The sequence below is a fragment of the Artibeus jamaicensis genome, unplaced genomic scaffold (assembly GCF_021234435.1).
Source record: "Artibeus jamaicensis isolate MK-2021 breed Jamaican fruit bat unplaced genomic scaffold, CSHL_Jam_final contig_923, whole genome shotgun sequence".
NCBI classification, from domain to species: Eukaryota; Metazoa; Chordata; class Mammalia; order Chiroptera; family Phyllostomidae; genus Artibeus; species Artibeus jamaicensis.
In genome coordinates this window covers 15480247-15499567 of record NW_026522014.1, presented here as the reverse complement: position 1 = coordinate 15499567, position 19321 = coordinate 15480247, and the positions used below count along the sequence as shown (strand labels likewise).

The 19321-nt window shown below is 37.4% G+C and overlaps 1 long non-coding RNA gene across 1 annotated transcript; it reads right to left on the bottom strand.

The window, feature by feature from the left end:
- Positions 1-12421: 12421 nt before the first annotated feature.
- On the bottom strand, positions 12422-16775 carry LOC128625828 (uncharacterized). The gene is made up of 3 exons (XR_008389653.1): positions 16722-16775; positions 16427-16531; positions 12422-12803 (listed from the first exon to the last, which is right to left on the bottom strand). It is a non-coding gene; the product is annotated as an uncharacterized LOC128625828 (long non-coding RNA).
- Between the last annotated feature and the right edge of the window lie 2546 nt (positions 16776-19321).

Here is a 19321-nt window from a genome sequence, read left to right as displayed (position 1 = left end):
GTTCAGATTTGCCAAGACAGAGCTAACTGCCTTTTGATCTAGCAATACTGTTACCGAACAAGCGGTCCGAGGGAGGGGCAATACAATATTTGGCCCACCTAGGGATGCCCAAAACTGTTATACAACAGGGCCTCCCCTCCCAAAAACAAAACACTAAAATCTACTGGGCCCTTCTGTCTGCCGCCAATTGGAAAGACATCTCTTAAAGCCAGAGATTTGTGAAAAGGAAACAAAATGTTTATTTAATGCTATTCAGGCCTAATGCCATCACTAAAATATCAAAGTCCTTTATGTATACACCTACACCCACACAGCTCCCGCTTCTCCCACTGTCCCAACTCTGGGTACCGTAAATCAGGAAAAGAGCACACGTCTGTGTTGCAGACCGCTGGCACAGTGAGCTGGGTCACTGTGCAGGATCTCGAGTTAATCCAAAGTACTGTGGTACCCTCTCATGGTCCACTGGCAAGAGTCCTTTGTACTCAGTTCCAGTCAAAGTCTCTCTTGCTTTTTCAGGCCCCGCAGCCAAAGGGGGCACCCCAAAGCCGCGTGGGCCTCTTCTACCAAAGCTGCAGGAGTCCGCGCTCCACCAAAAGCATATGGCTGTCTTCTTCACCTGGCTGCAGGGATCTCCATTCTGGCAAAGCTGCGTGGTTTTTCCCTTTCACCTGGGAAAGAGGGGGTCCGCACCCTGCCAAAACCACGTGGCTCCCTCTTTCACCTCACCAAGAGGGGGTCCTCACTCTGCTGAAACCGCGTGGCTCTCTCTTCATCTGGCCAAGCGGGGACCCTTCATGTCTTGGAGCCAGTCTTTTCCAAGCTCCCACACAGCAGCACCCTCCCTCAGGGGCGCAGCCCCTCATTACCTCCTGAGTCCAAGCCCTTCTCACTCAGGAGTCCAGACCTTAGCTACATCCTCCTGAGTCCCAGTCCACTACCTTCTCCCTTCTCAGGAGCGCCGACCCTAGTTACATTCTCCTGGGTCCCCTGCTACTCCCTTCTCCTTGGCTCCAAACTTGGCCACAGCTATTTAACATATCTGTGAAACCAGTTAAAGGTTATAGATATGTTAAATAACCATTCCAGAGGTTAGCTGCACAACTGTTGCTATGCAAAACAGCTCTCAATGGCCTGGCTCCATTCGTTTCTTCCCCCTGGGGGGAGGTGTGAGGACATCTTATATGTCTCTCCAATATTCTTATACACTTTGAATTCTGGACACCATTCCAAATCTTTTTTTGGGGGCCCCCCTGGCTGCACCCTGTATCAATATCACCATTGGGACTATACCCTAAGAATCCTGAATCACCAATTCAGAAGAATGTATACGCCCCATTGTTCATAGCAGTGTTATTTATGATAGCTAAGTGCTGAAAAATAGCCTAAGTGCCCATCAGTAAATAAGTGGATCCAAAAACTATGGTACATTTACACAATGTAATACTACACAGTAGAAAGATAGAAGAAACTCTATCCTACCCTTCACAACAGCATGGATGGAACTGGAGAGTATTATGCTGAGTGAAATAAGCCAGGCGGTGAGGGAGACATACCATATCATCTCACATTTAGGTGGAACCTAATCAACAAAACAAATAAGCAAGCAAACGAGCAAGCAAAATAGAACCAGAGACATGGAAATATAAAACAAACTGACAGTGACCAGACAGAAAAGGGGGAGGGGAAAAGGGAAGAAAGATGGGGAAGGTCAGTATATAAAGGACCCATTGACAAAGACAAAGAGAGGGGAGGATTGAACATGGGAGGTTGGGGGTGGGTAGGACAGGGGAGAATAATAGTGGGGTGAAAAGTGAGGACAACTGTAATTGAACAACTATAAAATATTTTTAAAGAATATAAATTTAAAAAATTATCTGCCAATTTCAGTTTTTAATTTTCAATATAATGTTGCCTGGGCATTTTTTATATAATACAAATGTGTAACAAACTTACTCTTAAAGCACTCTTAATGGTAAAGAACTCTTTAAAAAATTGAAAGATTAAAAGGCCAAATTCCACTGGAAAAATGCTAAAAAAATACAAATAGATACTTTACAGGGAAAGATATACAAATGACCCTAAACCCATGTAAAGATGTTCATTCTTAATTTTTGTCAATTTTTAAAAATTTAATCTACAGTTCTACTCAGAATACAAAATATCTGCTTAATGTTGTAGACGATCGGCGGGTAAATATACACTCTCGGAGTCCGGAACCGAATTGATAAAAATTTTAATGGCCAAAGATTTTCCTGCGCAGGGGCAAACTTCCCCAGCTGTGACCGGAGTCACGTAGCTACTCAGAGCTACAAAATGGAAGTCGCGCCTGGCTTACAGACTACTGGGTATTTATATTTTCTAGCAAGCAAGCAAAGGCATACAGAAGCAGAGGTGGCGGTTAGCTATTGGCTTATTTAAAAACGGCGAGGGTCCCTGATTGGTGGGTGCTGCTGCTGGCGGGCACTTTCTGGTGGGGCCGGGTTAGTTACCTTATTTGGCTAGAATTTTAAACCCAATTGTTCCCTGATGTTTGTTCATTACCCTGTTCCAGGAACTGCAGATTTAGGGTTGAGTAATGCCCTAGCTGTAATTTTCCTAGCTGGGTATAACACTTAACATTATTCATTGCAGCATTATTTACAATATTTAAATAATAGAAATGACCTGAATGTCCATACATAAGAGAGTGGTTGAATAAATTATGGTACTTTTGTATAATGGGGGACCATCAAGCCACAAAAAAGTGAATATCTCTGTTAAATGATATAGAGAGAATTCAAGGATATATGCACTGTATGAAAAATAAATAAGGGGCAATTTTTTTGTATTACACCTTATCTTCTGTGTGAGATAAAATGGCCATGTGTATGTATGCACATTTCTTTATTTGTGGTATCTGTGCTATAGGCAGAATGTTTGTGTCCCTCCAAAATTCATATGCTAAATCGTAACCCCCAGTGTGATGGTAGTGGGAGATGGAGATATCACATAAAACACACAGGTATCTGTAAGATAACATATAGTGATATTAAGAACATGTCATCTACTATTCCTTACTGATTATAAACTGTCAATATTTATGTTGATCATTAGACTTTCTGCTACCTCCCATAATTTTGAAATGTTTACTACAAATTCTTCATGTCCATTTACCAAAAAAATATTCTTTATTTCCTCATTATTTTTTTTCTCTTACTAAATGCCTGTAGCTTTATTCACCGGGACTATTTCTGACTATTGATGGTAAACTTTGTTCACTATGGAATTATTTCAAACTCCAAATTCTTTAAATAGATTAAAGAGTCCCTTTAAATATTTAGACATGGTTTTTCTGTAGTTTTTCTAATTATAGCACAAGTTTTTTGGGAATTCCCATCTGTATTCAGTGTTCAGCTGGCACCAGGTCAGTTGTTTGCTTATGTTCCTTTCTTAAAAGAAAAAAAAAGAAGTGAATTAACCCTAACAAATAGCAATCATACTTTTGTAAACATCAAGGTAAGGGTATTGTTTCTCAATATCTTATCTAGTATTTTTTTAAATCCTCACCTAAGAGTATGTTTATTGATTTCAGAGGAAGAGAGAGGAAGAGAGAGAGAGAGAGAGAGAGATGAGAAACACTGATTGGTTATCTCCCATTTGTGCTCCGATTGCTGCTGGACCCATAACCTAGGTATGTGCCCTGACTGAGGATTGAACTTTCAAACTTTTAGTGTATGGGATGATGACCCAACCAATTGAGCCACCTAGCCAGGGGTCTAGTATTTTTTATTTATGTTTATTCATCTAGAGCCCAGTTACCTAGACAGCTTCATTGGAAATTCACCTAATGTGTGGTTGGAAGTGCTGACCTGCAAAAGGGTTAGCATATTTCAACATCATACCAATGTACAATGTAGAAAAACCTAAACCAACAGGCAATTTTGAACTTCATCAAAATTCAAAATATTAAAAATTTAATTTAATTAAAATTAAAAATTTTAATTAACAGTATAAATTAAAAAATTAACAGGATGAATCTCAGGTCTATTTCCAAAGAACACATTTATTTGAGGAGACCTAACGTTATCCATAAATGGATACAATTATCCATACAAACATAAACAGAAAATGTTATTGATATCTTTGTGCAAAAGACCAGAGGGCTCACTGTAATTTTAAGAAACTTTCCAATTTCAATTGAACTCTGAAACAGTCAGGTCTCTTTAGAGATCTTGTATGAGCAAGTAAGTACTCAACTACATATTCTCTAATTCTAGGACTTGGGGCATTCCTGCTTTGTTAGGGACTGAATGTTTCTGTCCCCGAACCCCACATTCACATGTTTAAGCTCTCACCCTTAATGTGATGGTATTCGGAGATGGGGCCTTCTGGAGGTAACTGGTGTTAAATGAGGTCATGAGGGTGGGGCCCTCATGTTGGGATTAGTGCCCTATAAGAAGAGAAGATCTCCCTCCCTCTGTCTGTCATCTCCCCACTTGCAACTCCCTCTCTCTCTCTCTCTGAGAAGGCTGTAACCTGGCCAGTCTCCACCAGAAATGGACTATGTTGGCTCCTAATCTTGAACTTACAGCCTATGGTTTATCCTTCTGTATTTTGAACAGAATCTTTTGTAGAAAAATATTTTTAATTTTGATGAAGTCCAATTTATCGGTTTTCGTTTATAGATTGTGGTTTCTGTGTCAAGTCTAAGAATTCGTTGTCAAGCCCTAGATCCACTGTAATTGTGGATTTGACTTTTTCATGAAGGAAAATGCACAGGAAACCAATATTAATGGAAAGAAAACTGGGACTCAAATCAATGGAGTGGACCCGAAGGAAGAAAGAAACAACCAAACAGAAAAAAAGAAAGAAAGAATTCAAAAAAATAAGGAGAGGCTTAGCAAACTCCAGGACATCTTGAAACATTCCAACATCTGAATTATATAGGAAGAGGCCCCCAGCCTCATAGGGGTCGTGGAACAAGCGCCCTTGCCTGAAAACAGCTTCCTGTTTTCAGTATGTGATTTTTTTTTCCTAACAGATTTTGCAACTTATTGTCTACTTCTTTGTCTTTGTAGATTGGGTCTTTTATAATTATATAATACCTACCTTTGTCTTTGCTCTGAAGTCTATCTAATGTTAGTATAGCCACTCCTGCCTTCCTTTAATTGACATTTCAAATATATGTATTTATTAATCCTTTTACTTTCTACCTGCCTATATTATTATATTTGAAGTGATTTTTGTGGTCAATGAGATATAGTTGTACCATATTTTTTAATCTAATCTGCCAATTTCCATTTTTAATTGGTAAATTTAGACTACATTTATTGTTGTTATTGCTGTGTTTGCCATTTTGGTTTTGTTTGTTCCTTCTGTCTTTCATTTTTCTGTTTTCCTTTTCATGTCCTCCTGTGAGTTACTCGAATGCTATTTTACAGTTCTATTTTGATTTAGCGGTAGTATTTTGAGTATGACTCTTTGAATAGATTTTTTAGTGGTTTTTCTAACTACTACATTATATGTACATAACACAATTAATTGATGTCCTCAGTTTTTTCAGTTTAAGTATGAAAACTTTAGCTTCCTTTTTAAAAAAAAACATTTCATTTATATATTTTTTTAGAGAGAAGGGAAAGAAGGGAGAAAGAAGGGGAGAGAAACATCAATGTGTAATTGCCTCTCATGTGCCCCCAACAGGGGACGTAGCCTGCAACCCAGGCATTTGACCTGACTGGGAATCAAACCAGCAATTCTGTGGTTCACAGGCCAGCCCCTAATCTACTGAGCCACACCAGCAGAGGCAAAACTTTAGCTTCTTTACTTCTCATTATCTCATATATTTACAGTTGTCTTAAACATTTCCTCTACATATATTTAGAGCCATGTTCAACAGTTTATAATTTTTGCTATGACCATGAAACATAATTTTGAAAACTTGAGAATAAAAGCTTATTGTATTTACTCATATTTTTGCTTACTATGTTCTTCTTCCTTCCTGATATTCTAAGGTTCCTTTTTATATTGTTTCCTCTCTGTTTAGAGAAAGTCCTTTAGCCATTATTTGAGGTTAGCTCACCTAGGACAAATCCTTTTAGTTTTTCTTCCTCTTGATTTCTACTTCTTTCCTTAAAGACATATTCACTAGCTTTACAACTGAATTGAAAAGTCTTCTGTCCAGACTCCATGGATCCTGATAAGGATCTTCTGTCATTCTAACTGCTTTCCTCCTCTCCATGAGATGTTGTCTTTCTCTGCTTTCAAGATTTTTCTCTTTAATTTTCAGTAGTTGAATTTTGTGGTACTTTGGCATTTATTTTTTTGGACTCATTCAGTGTCCCAAACCTGTAGGTTTATATCTCTTACCCAATTTGGAATGTTATAGAGGCATGGACATAGGGAACAGACTGATAGTTGTTGGAAAGGAAGAAGGAGAGGTGAAGAGAGAGGGAGACTAGATGAAAGAAAGTGAAGAGATTAGCCAAAGAATGTGTATGCACAATCCACAGACATAGACAACTGTGTGGTGATAGCCAGAGGGAAGGGAGAGTGAGGGCTGGGTGGAGGTGGACAAAGGAGGGGTGGGGAATGGAATCATCTCTAATAGTGACAATAAAAAAAATAAAGAAAAAATTGCATTAAGCTTTCAGCCATGATTTCTTTGAGTATTTTTTAAATCTCTCTTCTTTTTCTCTCATCCTTTTTAGGACTCCAATGACATGAATATGAGAACTTTTGTTATAATCTCCCAGGTTCCTAGGCTCTGTTCTTTTATATTTAGTTTACTTGACCTTGGTTGTTCAGACTGAGTAATTTCTTCCCTTTGTCTTTTTCATCCTGCCCTTGAGCCCAACCACTGCACTGGCCTTTTAATTCTAGTTATTGTATTTTTTAGGTCTGAAATTTCCATCTGGTTCTCCACCTCATCTCTTTCTTTGCTGAGACTTTCTAATTTTTCACTTGTTTGAAATATGTTTTCAGTTGCTCCCTGATGCATGTTTATGATGGGTTTTTTAAGATATTGTCAGATAATTCTAACATTGAGGTTGTCTTGGTGTTAGTATTTTTTTATCTTTTTATTCATTGTAAGATCTTCCTGGTTCTTGATGATGAGAGACTTTTTATTGCAACCAGAGTAATTTTTACTGTGCTCTGGATCTCATTTAAACCCTCTGTTGTCTTACTTTGTTTGACACTGCTCTGGCAGTAAAAGACAGAGCATCACATCATTACTGTTAGTTGGTGGCGGACATCCATATTCCCCACTCATCCTTCATTATATGAGAAGAGAAGCTCCTCATTACTGTTGGGTGGATTCAGCTATTGTCAAAATCATGATTTTCTGCTAGGCTTCTTCTGATACCACCCAGTGGGGAGGGGAAGGAATGCCCTATTATCTCTGGGTGTAAGGGGATGTTCAGGCTTCCTACTTGGTCTCCAATGACCCTGAAGTTTAAAATGAGGGCTTGTTTCTGGCCAGCAGGCACAAAAGTCCTAGCTTTCCACTTGGTTTTCCCTGACATCACCACAGTGGGGGTGTTAAGGTATCTCATTACAACCCCAGGAAGGTAAATTCTCAGCTTTCCACTCAGCTATTAAGGGTGGGGGTTAGAGTTACACTGCAGAGTTTTGTGCTGTTTGGCTTATTTTCTTTTTCTTTCATTTTTCAGTTATAGTTGGTATATCATAGTATGTTAGTTTCAAGTGAATTGTGATTATTACCTAAATGTTTTCAGTCTCAGATCATAGAAATTTAACATTTAAAGGAACTTTAAGGCAGATCCATTGTTAATCTTTTTAATATATTTTATTGATTATGCCATTACAGTTGTCCCATTTTCCCCCCTTCATTCCCCTCTACCCTACACACCCCCTCCCACCCACCTTCCTCCCCTTTAGTTCATGTCCATGTGTCATAAGTTCTTTAGCTTCTACATTTCCCACACTACTCTTGCCTTCCCCAAGTCTATTTTCTCCCCACCATCTATGCTACTTAATCTCTGTACCTTCTCCCCTCCCTCCTCCTCCCACTCCCCTGCTGCTGACCCTCCATGTGACCTCCATTTCTGTGGCTCCACTCCTGTTTTAGGAGTCCACTTAGTTTGCTTTTGTTTTAGGTGTGGTTGTTAATAACTGTGAGTTTGCTGTCCATTCACTGTTCATACTTTTTATCTTCTTTTTCTTGGATAAATCCCTTTAACATTTCATATAGTAAGGTCTTAGTGATGATGAACTCCTTGAACTTGACCTTATCTGAGAAGCGCTTTATCTGCCCTTCCATTCTAAATGATAGCTTTGCTGGACAGAGCAATCTTGGATGTAGGTCCTTGCCTTTCATGACTTGGAATACTTCTTTCCAGCCCCTTCTTGCCTGTAAAGTTTCTTTTGAGAAATCAGCTGACAATCTGATGGGAACTCCTTTGTAGGTGACTGTCTCCTTATCTCTTGCTGCTTCTAGAATTCTCTTCTTCGTTTTAATCTTGGCTAGTGTAATTATGATGTGCCTTGGTGTGTTCCTTCTTGGGTCCACCTTCTTTGGGAAGGAATCACTCTGAGCTTCCTGGACTTCCTGGCAGTCTATTTCCTTTGCCGGATTGGGGAAGTTCTCCTTTATTATTTGTTCAAATAACTTTTCCACTTGTTGTTCTTTCTCTTCCCCTTCCTCTTTCCCCTCTTCCCCTTCAGATGTTGGAACATTTAAAGATGTCCTGGAGGTTGCTAAGCCTCTTCTTATTTTTTTTGAATTCTTGTTTCTTTTTTTTTTTTCTGTTTGGTTGGTTGTTTCTTTCTTCCTTCTGGTCCACTCCATTGATTTAAGTCCCAGTTTTCTTTCCATCACTATTGGTTTCCTGTGCATTTTTCTTCATTTCACTTAGTGTAGCCTTCATTTTTTCATCTAATTTGTGACCCAAATCAACCAGTTCCGTGAGCATCCTGATCACCAGTGTTTTGAACTGTGCATCTGATAGGTTGGCCATCTCTTGGTTGCTTCAAAGTATTGGCTCTGGGGCTTTGATTTGTTCTTCTGATTGAGCTATTTTTGGTCAGGTCGTGCCTATTATGTATGAGGGGTGGAGCCTTAGGTGTTCACCAGGTCAGGGCAAACCAGTCACTGGGTTGTGATGCTGTTTGTGAGGGTGGGGTCAGAGAGGGAGCAATGGCACTTGTTCTGTGATCTCTGAGATTTTGGTCCCCTCTGCCACTTCCCACAACCAAACTGGCCTTTCTGGTGCTGGTTCTCAGGTGGGTGGGCTTGTGTATATTCTAGGACCCTGTGGGTATCTCCAACAAACTCTCCTGTGAGGCTGGGGGCCTCTTCTGACACCTCAACCCCTGAAAGTTTTTTTTAATAGGTGCTTTTAGGCTTTATTTCCCATCACTGGGGCCCTGGGTTGCGCAGCTTGTCTCACTGCCCATTTTTGCCTGGTTTATCGGCACGTGATGTATGTCCGAGGTCAGCCACTGCCTTGTGTGCCTTACTGGGTTTGCTGGTTTCCTTCCCAAGCCCAGGTCACCAACCATCATCACCTTTTCCTGCTGGGATCCCTCTTCGATGGCCGCCAACTCCTTCCCTCTTACAGGTCCGGATGAATGGTTTGTTGTTGTCAGATTTCAGTACAGTTCAATTTTCTGTCTGTTCTCGTTGTGTTTTTGTTGCTAAATCTTTGTTATATTTAAATTTGGTTGTGTGAGGAGGTACACCTATGCCTCCATCTTGGCCAGAAGTTGCCATTGTTAATTTTTTGAAGTATCTCCATACTGCTTTTCACAGTGGCTGCACCAATTGACATTCTCACCAACAATGCAAAAGGATTTCCCTTCCTCCACATCCTGGCCAGCACTTGTTTGTTCATTTATTGATGATAGCTATTCTGAGAGGAGTGAGATGATGTCTCATTGTGGTTTTAATTTGCATTTCTTTGATGATTAGTGACATTGAGCATCTTTTCACATGTCTGTTGGCCATCTGTACATCCTCTTTGGAGAAGTGTCTATTCAAGTCCTTTGTCCATTTTTAAATAAATTATTTATTATTTTGCTGTTTAGTTTTATAAGTTCTTTATAAATTTGAGATATTAACCCCTTATTTGATATGTTGGAAAATATATTCTTCCATTCTGTGGGTTGTCTTTTTATTTTGTTAATGTTTACCTGTGCTGTGCAAAAAGTTTTTAGTTTGATGTAGTCCATTTGTTTATTTTTTCTCTTGCTTCTGTTGCCTGGGAGATATTTTGGATAAAATATTGCTATGAGCAATGTTTGAGACTTTTCTGCCTATGTTTTCTTCTATGATTTGTATGATTTCGGGTCTAACATTTACATCTTTAATACGTTCTGAATTTATTCTTGTGTGTGGTGTAAGAAGGTGGTCTAGTTTCATTTTTCTGTCCAATTGCACATATCTGTCCAATTTTCCCAAGAACATTTAAATTGTCTTTAGCCCATTTTATGTGCTTGCTTCCTCTGTCGAATATTAATTGCCTATAAAGGTGTCAGCTTAAATGATCCCATTCACAATTGCTTCAAAAAGAATAACATGCTTAGGAATAAATCTAATCAAGGATGTAAAAGACCTGGACTTGGAAAATTTTAAGATACTGAAGAAAGACATAGAAGATACAAATAAGTGGAAGCGTATAGCATATTCATGGATAGAAAGAAATAACATAATTAAAATGCTCATACTACCTGAAGCAATCTATAGACTCAGTGCAATTTTTATTAAGATTCCAATGATGTATTTGATGTATTTGTTCACTAGAACAAATATTTCAAAATTTATGTGGAATCACAAAAGGCCCTGCATAGCAACAATGATCCTGAGAAAGAAAAACAAAGTTGGAGGAGTCATACTACTTAATATGTAACTACACTTTACAGCCATAGTAATCAAAACAACATGGTACTAGTATAAAAACAGACACATAGATCAATGGAACAGAACAGAGAGCCCAGAAATAAATCCACACCTTTATAGTCAATACACCAAGATATAGAAGCAGGCCAAGTGTCTATTAGTAGATGAGTGGGTAAAAAAATCTATGGGACATTTACACAATGAAATACTACTCAGCCATAAAAAAGAAAGAAATTACCTTTTTTGATAGTATGGATGGACCTGGAGAACATTATGCTAAGTGAAATTGCCAGTCAGAGAAAGATAAATACCATGATTTCACTCGTGTGGAATCTAATGAACAAACTGCCCTAACAAGGAAATTAGACACAGACTCACAGATAGAGAGCAGAGTGACGGAGAAGGGGGAGGTGCAGGATGTTGTGGGGGAGGGATGGAGCAAGAAGGAAAAAGGACTCAGGGACATGGACAGTAGTGTGGTGATTGGGGGTGGATGTAGAGGACTAAATGGTAATGGAAAAATACAGTTAAAAAAAGAAAGAAAAGGAACTTTAAGAATCACACATTCCACTCCTTTCATTTTACATATGAGGCCCTGAGTAATGAAATATATTGTCTATGATCGTAACTTCCCATTAGCATGAGACATTGGATTAAAACCTAAGCCTTGGAAGCCTACTTCATGGTTCTTGCTCTTTTACTAAACACTTTATACAGTAAAAATAATTCAGGGGATGAAAAAGATCCTTTTAAAATGTTTGAAAAGTATTTTGCTTTTTAAGACAAGTACATATTTATAAATTTAGTTGTTCAGACATAAATGTTTCACTTCATCAATGTAAATATAATATTGTAGCAAAATCCCAAAGCTTATAGAACTATGATTTCAATAAAAATTTATTCACATGACCTTATCATTAAATATTTCTTTTTCTTTCTCTTACAGACTTCCCCAACATTTTCCCTATCATTTGCTCCTAAAACACTTTACTGTTTGAAGTTCAACAGGAAATATGTTATTAGAAGAAATGCTATCTTTTCAAAGCTGTGCCTTAAAATTAGCTCTTTTTTCATAGTTCCTGCCAATTTTAGCTGACTTACAATTTTCATTTTAACTTGGAAATCTTCATTTTAATATTTTAACATAACAGTTAAGCACATAACATAATGATTTAATGTGTTATTAATATAATAATTTATTGAGTGTCTAGTATGAACTAGTCACTGGGCCAAGTATTTAATACTAAAAATTATTAAAAACTAATCATATCTTTTAGATGTTCATAGCTTGTGATGTTACATAGATTTGCAAATGTGAAAAATTATAATCAAGACTGTTCTTAGAACACTCTGAAAACACTATATAACAAAACACTAACTTCCTTTGAACTTCTAAATTCAAGCACAAGGCAACATGTAAAAATACTCCACAGTTAGAAAAGCTCAGGAATCCTGTTTCTAAATTTAAAATCTACAATGGAAAAGTGGATGATTTTCTTACATTTGCACATAAGAAAGAAATACAGGCACACAGAGCTGAAAAAGAATTTGCTTAATGTTAATTTACTTTGATAAAGATTTATATTCTCCTATGAAACCAGATGGTAAAGATTATATATTTTGATATAAAATAGGTAAATATGCCATGGTGGAAAGAAAGGATTATGGAGAGAACTTTGATCTGTGGAGGTGCTAGGAACAATGAAAGATATGAAAGGACTATCACCAGTCCCAGATGGAGTTCCCGTGAATTCGACTAAGCGTTCCAAGACTGTTTGACCATTCCTCTCACAGATGTTTTTAATCTTGGATTAAAAGCCCATGCGTTACCTGGATGCATAAAAAAAAAAGGCTAATTTAGAAGTGATGGCAGGAAAGGCACCAGGAACTTGACTCAAGTTCTTCATTGTTATTGATCTTTCTGACTTCAGTGTCCATCAGCCAAAAACTGCTCTTTGGTGATTATCTGTGTAGAGTGTGGAAGAAAGAACATGGGTCATGAGATCATCTGAAGAATATGAAAAGAAGGAAATCAAACATGGTTATATATTTTCTAAAAGTATCCAATAGTAAAGTTTTACACTAGAACAAGCAAATTAAAAGTGTAGATTAGGTTATTTTACTAGGGGTATGTCATCTGTCTAAATGGCAGACCAGAGGACATCTCATCCTGACATGTCCCAAAATTCTAGAATTTAATTGGGGAAGACTACTGAAAGATTACTGTCACAAAAGAAACAAAACATCTTGACATGACCCCAAATGGTGAGACATCTGTTATCACAGCCTGGAGTTTAGCTACACTCCACCAGTTAAAGGAAAAAAAATAATTTTGGATTCAATGATATCTGATTAATAGACAGCAGATAGCAAATAATTAGTCATTTACTTTATTACTATTGGAAAATTTGAAAAGAATATTTCCAAAGACATGGGAATGATCAGTAGAGATTTTGTTCACACTACTGAAGTTTTTTGTTAGCATCTTCCAAATCTCACTTGGCAAACATCAAATATATTTATTCTCAGTTGAATGCAAATGTGCAAAATCCAAAAAGAAGATTTCTATAGGTACAATTTATGGAATGACAAAACAAATGTGAAACCTCAAAATTATTAAAATTGCATTCTTTTGTTTTTCATAGGTATATGATAGAGTTACTAAATGAATTATAATAATAAAAATTAATTTGCCAAGAATTTCTCTATCCCTTTTTCCCCCCACCACCCCTGTCTCTCTCCTGCTCTCTCCCTTTCATTCTCACTCACTTTTTTATTCCAGACACTTCCATGTAGAGTCCTAGAGAAATAAATATTTCAGAGAGGAATTCCATGCTTTCTTTGGAGGGAAAATTCCCCAAGAGTTCAATAAAGCTCTATAGAAACAGTTAGCGGTGGGAGGCCTTTCCTACTAAATTTAAAACAATATTATCAGGCATGCCAATTAAAACCCTTGCGGGATTGGGTGTGGTGGTAGAAGCAACTTCAGGTCACTACAGAACACAGAGAAAATGTTCAAAGCAAACCTCTAAATGAAATTGGGTCTCTTTTCCTCCCATTTTAATAGAAAGGATGGTTCATTCTTATATCCACTCTATTGTTGATATAACCTTAAAGTTTTGGCAACATGTCTCAGAAAATCTGACCACATCCCCACCTTTTATTCCATGAAAGATGGGGAAATGCTGATCTGGGTAAGTTTCTGAGGAGACAGAGAGAGGGTTCGTGAACCTTAGCATTAGAATAGTTCTCAAAGCAAGACTGTTCCAAGAACAAGTTTGGATAGAGGGAGAGCACAAGGATTTTCCATTTCAGAACTCTATTTTCTACGTTTTGTATGACTGACCACCCAACTTAATAAATTATTGTTAGTAAATCACTGATGCCTTTTCATTTAGTCCTAGTTTTTACAAGGTACATTATTTTCTATAAAATAACACTTTAATTTGCTACAGATTTTTATTACTCTGTTTTTAATACCTGTGATAAAAAGACTATGTAAAAATAAAATGGCAGTTATTACATGATTAAATTTGGGAAAATTTAATCTCTCTCACATAACACACACACAGAAACACAATTAGGTCATCTTCTGCAAACAGCAAAGAGCTACTACCCCAAACCTAAGAGTAGGCCATGAGCCCATGTGTTCACCTATTTGTGCTGCTATAAGAGAATACCATAAGCTGAGTGGCTTATAAACAAGAGAAATTTATTTCTTATACTTTTAGAAGCAGGAAAGTCCAAGATCAAGGTACCTGCAGAGTTGGTGTTTGGTGAGGGCGGGTTTCCTGGTTCACAGATGGCCACCTTCTCATTTGGTAAAAAGGGGCTGGGAAGCTCTGTGGAGGAGTCTCTTTTATAAAGGAATGAATCTTTTCATGAGGGCCTGCCTTCGTGACCTGATCACCTCTTACAGGCTCCACCTCCAAATACATCAGCTATCAGTATTTAACATGACTTTTGGAGGGACACAAACATCCCATCTGTACAGCACAGGAGAAAGCCGAATTAGTGTTTTGGATCACACGTAGGCTAACTCTGAGGAGCTGCTTGTCTTCCAATTATGTTGTGCTGTGCCATCCCCACTGTTTTCTTCTACCTTGATAGAAAGGTAGTTGTACAGAATATTTAAGGGAGGATGAGATAGTCACTTACATTGCCCACTAGACAGATTTTTCCATTGAAACAAAATTAAAATCAAGAAGGAAAGGTGGGAAGGGAGAGGGAATGGGATTCATATCTGACTGTTTTGGTGTAGAAAATCATCATTAAACATGGGAATTTTCAGTGGTTATAATTGCCTCTCTGAGGGGCTCGTATACCCTAACTGATCACTAGATGAGTCAGTGGTAAGTAGCTATTTGAAGTTATCTTCCTGTATGGAACTTTCCCTCTGCCCTATGTCATATGGGGTTATCAAGTCTGTATTTAACAGATTCATTATTTCTCACCTGACACAAGGTTTTCCAGGCAAAGTACCTAATTTGGACTTAGTCTAATAAATACATACCTATGTAATTGTTTATTTAAAGTCTAATATTGGATTTACACCTGAAAAAATGGACAAATTAGGCATACTCATTTCTAAAGAGTGTGAATGAGATACTGGACTCTTGGACAGACGTTCTGCAGAGTACGAGTTATTCAATGCCAGAAAGAAGACACTTAAACCCTCAAGCAGCCTCAGAAAATTATTTGTAATGTCACTCTTTACCCTAAAAATCTAGTCAATATTTATTGCTATTAAAAAGAATTGCAGTTCCTAACAATACTTAACTCCTTTTACTTTCAGAATCTTTTTTGAGATATATTATACTACACTTATAAATTGGGTAAGCTTCAACACATTGGACAAAGTCTCTTTAATATACAGGCAAATTTGGATACAGTTTGAAGACACTGGTGAATGTTTCCAGGAGGTACAGAATAAACTCCCTTAAAGATTTTTAGAGTAGAAAACAAAGCCTATCATCAAAACTACTGAAAACAGAAAAAGAGAATCATCATGAACACAATTGCTTGAAAATAGTTGAATTGCATCTTCAACCATCTTAAAGTCTTGTAGAAACTGAGAAGTACTGCCCAAAGTGAGTAAGTTCACTGTGATGCTGGCGCTTTGGAACCAATTTAACATAGAAAAATCCCACGTTGAAAGGTCTCACTTTGGGTGGGATGGAGAGTAGTGAGACGGGACAATTTGGGAGGATGAAAAAAATGTTTCCACTGGTTTGTTCCTTTTAAAAGTTCTATGTCTATTTCTTTAAGGTAATTTAGGTGCGTAGAAGTACAGTCATGCATTGCTTAAGGTCAGGGATACATTCTGAAAAATGCATTGTTAGTTGATACCATCATCATACAAATATTAAAGAGTACACTTATATAAACGTAGATGGTATAGCCTACTACATTCCCAGGCTAAGTGGTATAGCCTATTGTTCCTAGTCTACAAACCTATACAGCCTGTTACTGTATTCAACATTGTAGGCAATTGTAACATAATGATCATTATTGATGTATCTAAACATAGAAAATGTACAGCAAGAGTATGTTATAAAAGAAAAAAATTACAGCTCTATAGGGACTTACATGAATGAAGATTGCAGGACCAGAAGTGGCTCCGGGAGTCAGTGAGTGGTGAGTCCACATGAAGGCCTAGGACATTGCTGCACACCATTGTACACTTAGGTCACCCTGAAATGATAAAATGTGAGACTAAATCAAGCACAAGAGAGAATTATGCAACCAAGTGACACGGTTAATATGTTATGTATGAGGCTGCTAGCAACATCAATAACCTGGCATACTGTTTTATAGAAAAATTGTAAGTAGAAAGAGTACACTCTAAAATAATAATAAAGCATAGTAATATATATAGCCATACATTATTATCAAGTATTATGTCTGAACATAACTGCATGTGTTATAATTGTATACAATTGGCAATGCAGTAGGTCTGTTTACACCATGTGAGCAATGGGTTTTGCTACAACATTATGACAGCTATGACTCACCAGGTGATAGGACTTTCTGCACTTCTGTAATCTAATGGGTCCTCCTTTGTATTTGTGGTTTGATGTTGACTGAGATGTCATTACAAGGCTCATGACTGTACAGTAATACCACCTACATGTACACACAAATGGAAACCTCAAATGGAACATTCTTTATGAGTCTATTTTCTATGAACTCATTTTAATCTTCACACATCTTAGGTGACCTTTTAATATCTACCTCCTCTCCCTGCACTGTGAGCCCTGATGCAGGTGCAGTTCAGGTTTCTGAGCTTTTCAGCGGAGATGCAATTCCCCTGTCAGCTAAGTTCTCAGGCACTTGACAATGAAATATGCCTGACTGGATGTCAGCACGCTCGTTCCCCTCAGTTCAACTACAGCTATTCAGTTAGATAATAACCAGCTCTAAGACATGAACCAATTTGACTTCTACAAAGATAAAGTCTTGAAACCATAAACAGTTCTTTAGAATCTGGCCCAGGCTTAAATCAGAAAAGTATTCCTGGTTCTTAATAATACTTTTTCTAGCACCTGACAGAAAAGACACATCGGCCAACTGTGTCTAAATTATCTTGTCAAGATTTCACAGAGACAATGGAAACTTTTCAACATTATATCTTATAAAATTATAACCAGGCTAATTTGTTTATTTTCCCCCGTGTGTGCCCCTGTTTTCATAACAGGGGCATTTTCTAAGAGTGCTAATGAGCAGCACACCGCATCTGAATCTCAATCTTTATGCTCTCTCTGCAAAAAAAAGAGTGAATTTTCAACTTCTGTGAGACCTCGCATGAAGGCAGTTTTGGCCATTTTTCCTAATGTACTTACTTGGATAGCTAAAAACGACCTCCAAGAATGAGTAATGCCTTGTGGGGGTTGATGACATAAATCTGCTCTGGTGTGCCCGATGCAAGTTCTCTGAGAAGGAATGTTACAGCTATATTGCTGTGGAAACCTGGTAACACTAAGCAGACCACACCAGATATAAAATCTTCAAAAAGCATGACTACTTAACCTGGACTTGAATTTATGTCTAATCAACTTGTTACCAACAAAATGCAGTGAACTCTTTTCCCTAGAAATTGCATGATATATTGTAATACTACCAAGAAGAAAACCCCTCTCAGAAGTTTCATATGCTAACAAAAGAATGAGCAACTTTCTGATGATTTTTATTTCTTGGGTCCCTTAAGCATGTTTTTTCTTCTGTCTGAGGAAAGTGTCACGTATTGAGGGCAAAGGGTGGCAGGGTAAAGCTGGTATCAAAAATAAGTCGTTAGGTTGTATGTCTGCACTGGGTACTGAAACAAAATATGTTTTGATCAAAATGTTTGTGGGGGCAATATTTAATGGGTTGAAATAATGATTTTATGGGAAACCTGTATGTATAAATCAACTAATAAAAAGTTGATTCAATGCTCCATCCTGGCAGACTAAATAAATTCTGAATGAGAACATTTATGGTTCTGCTGACACAGGTTGTTTATCTTAGTGGTTAAGAATGTGACCTTCTGAGTCAAGTCATGGGGATCAAAATCCTCAGTGGCCATGAGAAAGTTAACCTCCCCGTGCCTCAGTTTCTTCAAATGTAAAATGAAGGTAATAGTAGAACCTACTTCACAGGGTGATAACTAGGATTAAATGACTTAATATTTGTAAATAAAAGGCTTGGAGGAGTAGCTAGCTAAGGCTCAGTAATGCTTGTTATTTCAGATGCATGTAAGTGGTTCCATCAACATCACATATGAACTAAATATAAATATGGTCGTGTGGTGAGTGTTGAATTTACATAGCTGATTTCATACTCAACTGCTCAAAGAATGGTCTTGTTATTATGCCATGGTATAATGCATAGATGAGGTTCAACTTTCAATCAATACAAACAAGATGGAGATTAGGATCTTTGAGCTGGAAGAGATTTTGGTTGTAATCCAATTTGGTTTTCTAGAGTAGGAAACCAAGGTCCACAGAAATTAAGTGGCTTTACCAAGGAAACATAAATTCTTAGCAGAGTTCAGCTTTGAATTCAAGTCTTCTGACTCTATGTTCATGTGGAAAACTCAGATAAACAGTTCACAATTTTTGACAATGTGTTTTAGTCACTGTATCATAAAAAGATAATTATACATTAACATGGAAATAATTATGCGATTATTTTTTGATTCCCTACAAAGACTCACCATTAAATATACTTACATTAGCAAATACTAATTGCAATAACATAATGAACATTTGCATAGTTATTTATTTTTTGCATAGCTATTTAAAATGAGAATAATATTTGGCATATTTATACTGTAAATACTGGTAGTTTAGAGTATAGTATATAGCACTATAAGGTATAGACAACATATAAAAATTCAACTGTCTATGTTGAAGAAGAGGAACAAGAACTTTTATTTTTCATCATGCTGATATGTTTTTTTCAAATAATGTTCATAATAATCTCACGAGTAATAGCCATTGTACT